Genomic DNA, 6,000 nt, shown 5'->3' with positions numbered 1-6,000 from the left:
TTACGAGGTATGGATGTTTTGGGTTCATTGTTGTTGCTAGCTACGGGTGCAGTTTGAATGGAATCAGTGTTGACCTTTGTTTTGATAGGCGTATTCCCTTTGATTGATGAAGATATGAGTTTGAGGTTGTTAGAGGTATGAGATCTCTTGAGTTTTGTTTCCAGTGTCCTATGTTAAGGCGATGATTGATGGTTGTCTTGAGGTCAGTCATAGTGATCGATTTGATTGTTTGATGGTATAGCAAGGGTTGCCATTTCTTTTGAGTTCTTTTTGCGTAAAGATGCTTTTGGGATTGAGTCGATTGATAGATGTTCCGGGTAGTGAGATCATTAATTGCATTGTTAGTATCACTTATAGTGTCGCCTTGAAGTTTAGAGATTGATTGTCTGGGTCTTACCATTGTGGTAAGGACTTATGTCAGTCCCTATTCTTAAAAAATATGCAAATACCCACCACTGACCACTTTTAGCGAAAAGTAAACTTTAAAATTCAATTTTGCCCTTTTTGCCTCCCCATATTGCCCCTCCCACATTCTGTGTATAAAACCCCCTCCCTACCCTACACCCCTCTCTCTCTCTCAAATGCACATGCTGCTTGTTACTCCATTTTTTAAGTTTATATCAATTGAAACTTGTCATGGGACTAGAATATTGTACATACTAGTAAAGTAGTAAGGACTTGAAAGGGTAATTGGCTTTAACTGTTTCAAGCATGTGTCAAAGAGATGTTAAAAACGTTAGTAACTTATTCCTGCCCATTAGAAACTAATGGTAGAGTTTTGCTCACAGAAATACTTCAGATTTAGATGGACGAGTTACAACACCATCGAGTGGTGGTTTGCACTGTTTTTTTTTTTTTTTTTTTAAAAAAAAAAAAATGTTGAAGCAATTGATTCAAAAATTATTGGAGATAACCAGACCTTCTCAAGCACACTGATGTTAAACAAAATACAGACTTTGAGGCGTGTATTCACTTTCCTTAAAGTGTTATTTGCCCCCACTCAAATTGAGTTTGCTAACGGGTTCTGTAGCAAAACACCCCCAGGATACAACAAAGTCTGAATTCCTGCAGTTAGCAATACTGAAGGAATTCCCTAAACACTCGTTGAAATTGTTATGACTAGAAAACACAAGAAAGAGAACAGAAAAGTGTATATAGAATGTGTGGCACCATCACTATTTATAAACTTTCAAAAGTTGCAAACCAAAAGTCACATATCTTCTGAATAGTTGTAACCTATTCAAGAGTTGTACCCAAAAGTCACATATCTTCTGAATAGTTGTAACCTATTCAAGAGTTGTAAACTAAAAGTCATATACCATCTCAATAGTTGTAACCTATTCAAAAGGTGTAAACCAAAAGCCATGTATTATCTGAATAACCTAAAATCAAAAGTCACACATACACACACACACACACACACACACATATATATATTATAATATATTTAACAATCCCCCACTATATTGTAATATATTGGTATCCAGTGGATGTGATATTATCATACATACAAGAAGGTATCTATCGATTTAAACCTTCAATTAGTGTAAGCAATTCAAAGTTTTAATGAAGAACAATGGTGGCCTTAGCTTAAACCAAGTCTCCTTTTATTAAAACCAGAAATACCACACACATTATTCTATCCAGTTTCTATGAGATGTCTATATTTTCTTTAGCACTATTATGGCCATGTGCTCATCCTTGTTTCATGAACATTTACAAGAGTAAACCCTAATAACCCTTGCTAGAAGTGGCACCACTTCTTATGTTCATATAGGAGAAGTTCCAATATGTGTCCCTGCTACTATAGACACTTCAAAATTTTGAACTTGTTTAAGAGTATATAACTCATCCTCAAAACGTAGTAGTCTGCACTGAACATCCTGGAAGGGGCATAAATATATATATTTTTTCAGTGCTTATACAACCATATATCAGTAACTTGTTATTACGCATTAAACTTTGGACTAGTGGTATTCTAGTACAAAGTCGAGTTACCATTACTGGTGATTTTTAACAAAGGGTTTCAGCCCCATTCCACTAGACGTAATTTTTACCGAATCACTTGAGAGTCCTTTAGTAAGAGGATCTGCTAAGTTATTACTTGACTTAACATATATTATGTTAATAACTCCATCATTTATTAATTGTCTAACATACTCAAGTCTCAAACTGATATGTCTAGACTTTCCATTATATATTTTATTATATGCTCTAGACATAGTTGCCTCACCATCGCAGTGCAAAGAAATAGATGGCATCGGTTATGGCCACAACTCTATATCTAATAATAAATTTCTTAACCATTCTGCTTCCTTGCCGGCTGCCGCTAATGCAATAAACTCAGATTTCATTGTTGAATGTGTTATGGACGTCTGTTTCTTAGATACCCAAGAAATAGCTCCTCCACCAATTGTAAATATCCATCCAGACGTGGACTTATTATCACTTGCACTAGTAATCCAACTAGCATCTGAGTATCCTTCTAGTACTGCTGGAAAACATTATAAAACAGTCCTTGGTCCACTGTTCCCTTAAGATATCTAAGGATTCTAATAATTTCTTTCCAATGAACTATACTAGGATTACTTGTGTACCTAGAAAGTTTACACACAGCAAATGCTATATCAGCCTTGTAGAATGCATAGCATACATCATATTCCCTATAACACTAGCATACTCAAGCTGTGCAATTGCTCTGCCAGAATTTTTAAGCATTTTAGTACTTGAATCATAAGGGGTACTAGTTTCTTTAATTCCTAAATAATTATATTTAAGAAGCATCTTTTAAATATAATGAGATTGACACAATGCATACCCCTTTTCATGTTTCTTTACTTTAATTCCTAAAATAGTATCTACTTCATTAAGATCTTTCATTTTAAAGTATGAAGTTAGATACTTCTTAATTTCAGAAATACCTCTCATATTTGTTCTAAAAATTAGCAAGTCATCAACGTAAAGACAAATAATAGCACTATAATTGATGAGCGCTGAAAAATGCGCATTTAAACCTCTTAAGCTTAGGTATTCTAGAACCTTTATCTATCTTATTTTTTCGCTTTGTATTGATTTCATATTATTTCCATTTGTAGGTACTTATCCTTAAAATAAGCTAACTCAGCTAAATAAGAGCAGAAATGAAGCAATTCTGGGATTAATCAAAGAAAGAAACAAAGTAGAGCAAAAGGAAGCAAAGGGTGGAATTTCAGCAACTTCGATCGATCTCAATAAAAGTTCGATCGATCCAACTTTCATCGATCTCAGCACTTCAAGATGGATCTGAGCTATGTTTGTCCCTATTCAAAGATCTCAAAGTTCGATCGATCTAACTTGATTCTCCAATCGATCGAACTTTCTTATCCTTATCCACATGCTAGATCTTATCCAGCTGTACCACCCTACCAACCACTTTTGTCCTTTTCCCAAAAATATCTTCAAAATATCTCAGATTTGTTTTTATCCAAAAAGGCGCCGCTGTAGAGGATCGATCCAGCTTCAATTCGATAGATATCAGCCAAGTTCGATCGATCTCACCACAAGTTCGATTGATCGAACTTTCTAAATCTCGAGAAAATCCAAATTCTAGCTCATTAAAAGTTGTCTCATATCTAATCATTGGAGGATGATTGGTGTACGAGCCCAGCTCATTTGGGGTGATATTTGACCTACCTATATAAGGAATATGAGCTACTTTTTGAGAGAGACTTAGAGGAGAAGAATTAGAGACTTTGGATACACTGGAGAGGTATAATTTTCATATCTTAGCAAGGGAAGAAGAAAAGAAAGGAGGAGGCTAGAGACACAAGCTTGGAGTTCTTCCATCAACCAAGAAGAGGAGCAATCTCTACCATGGAGTTAGCCCTTGAGGGTTGGAGGACACTATCTATGAGTGGCTAGACATCTTCTTGGGGCTAGAGTTAGCCCTAAGCATGCTTTCTACATCTTGATTTATGTATTTTTGAGGGGATTTGTATTGTGATACATGTTTTAACACTTATATATATATAGATCTTGTTTATTAAATGATTTATGTGGTTTAATGCTTCCAATTGATCATTTCATTCTATCCATATGTCTATGTATGCTAGAATAGATGTTCATGTGTTTGTCTCTATTTCTTGTGTTATTGATGCATGTCTATGTGTATTAATGCTATAGACTTAAAGATTGTCAAGACATAGTGCTTAATGAAATGTTCTTGAGTTTTATTTGATGGTTCATACTCATTTCTTGATAGATTGTACCTCTCCCTTAGTTTAATTAGTTTAATTTCATGTCATTAGCTTAATTATAGTGTAGTTGTAGTTTAGATGTTAAATGGGAGGACAATCCATGCTTGTTTTTTGATGTTCCATACTTATGAAAGTAAGTTACATATATCTCTAACCTTGTGATGTGTTTGGTTGTGAGCTTAAAGAGAGGATTAATGGCTTAATTTGATATGTTGTGTTATCCACCATGTTGCTTAGACAATATATGCTTAATTTGTCATCCATGCTTGTTGAAACAACCACACACACATACTTTGTTGCAATATATGTTTTTCCCCCTCATTAATCATTCATTAAGGGTGTAAAAAAGCTATGCTTAGTGGTGATCTGTAAACCCCAGGATCTCTCTCTTATTTTCTCTCATTTACATTTAATTGCCTACTTTAGTTTAAATTACATCTTAGTGTAATTCAACCACCAACCAATCTTTTGATCACTCGACCTACTAATCCTAATCTTGATTCCTTAACCTAGTATAACCCACCAATCCCTTGGGACGATCCCTACTTGCCCTAGCTATATTTTTAGTGAAAGGTAGCAGTGGCAATTTCTAAATGTAAAACTTGGCCACATTCATCATAGTTCTACACCACTATCTTTTGGTATCACAGACTGTTGGGGTTTGGAGTGATGACCCAAAACCCACTAAGTTTTTGGCGCCATTGCCAGGGATTGATTGGCAACGTCGTATTTGTGGAATCAATTAGGAATTAGTACTCTTTTGATCATGTCTTTACTTTGTTTTCATTTTTATTTTGATTACTTATTGTGTTGGTTCTTGTTTGACTAGGTGCATTGAGTAAGAAGGTGAGCAAATGAGCATTTCAAGCAAAGAAGCTAAGCAAAAGTTAAGGAAAAAGGCAAAATTCTAAAAATTTGCACGGCCAAAAATTGAAATTAAATTGAAGTGGTAAAGGATCCTTTGTGAGCTCTTTCTGAACTCAATCTCTAGTTAAATCGTCGGCCCGCGTGTAGTCTTGTATTTCAATTCCTAGATAAATCATGAGCCCATGTGGAGGTAATTTACTTTTCTTGCATATTGTTGATAGCATGGGAGTATGGGAACATTGTGTGTGGAGGAAGTTTGTTGATTGTTGATTTGTTGTGAAGGTGAAGTGTTTGTCATTATTGCTTGTTGTGTTGCATTGTGCATGCATGGTCGTAAATCATTGAGACCCACTCTTGTCCCTTTAAATTTTCATCTTGAATCCGTTGTTTGAAACCCTAGGGGAAGAGGAAGTTCTAGTCAATCCATTTCATCAATGGAAGGATATAATGAGGACCATGTGGAGGACCTTGGTCACATAGACCAACAAGGTATCCTCCATCCCAATGTGCATCATGATAACATGCAAGTACCATTAGGCATGCCAAGGCCATTCGTTCATCCACCATAACAACAAGGCCAAGTTCCATTAGGAATACCAAGGCCAATCTATGCTCCACCACCTCCCATCATTCAAGGCAATCAAGGTGTCTATGTTGCACATCCAATTGCTAATCATCCCCTTACTTTAAGAGATCACTATGTGCCTATTGAATATAATGCACCCACATACATTCAATTGCCACCATTTAGAGCACACCACTATGAGATCAAACCACAAACCATTCAAATGCTTTCTAACTATCATGGACTTCAAAGTGAAAAACCTTACAAGCATTTGGATGAGTTTCTTGAAGTATGTTCCACCGTGAGATACAGGGACATGCTGGAAGAGGTCTT

This window comes from Cornus florida, unplaced genomic scaffold (genome assembly GCF_030987335.1).
Source record: "Cornus florida cultivar Cherokee Brave unplaced genomic scaffold, ASM3098733v1 CherokeeBrave_3.0.0_Hap2_Chr11, whole genome shotgun sequence".
Classification (NCBI taxonomy): Eukaryota; Viridiplantae; Streptophyta; class Magnoliopsida; order Cornales; family Cornaceae; genus Cornus; species Cornus florida.
The sequence above is the reverse complement of the archived record's forward strand: the minus strand, read 5'-3'. Positions refer to the sequence as shown.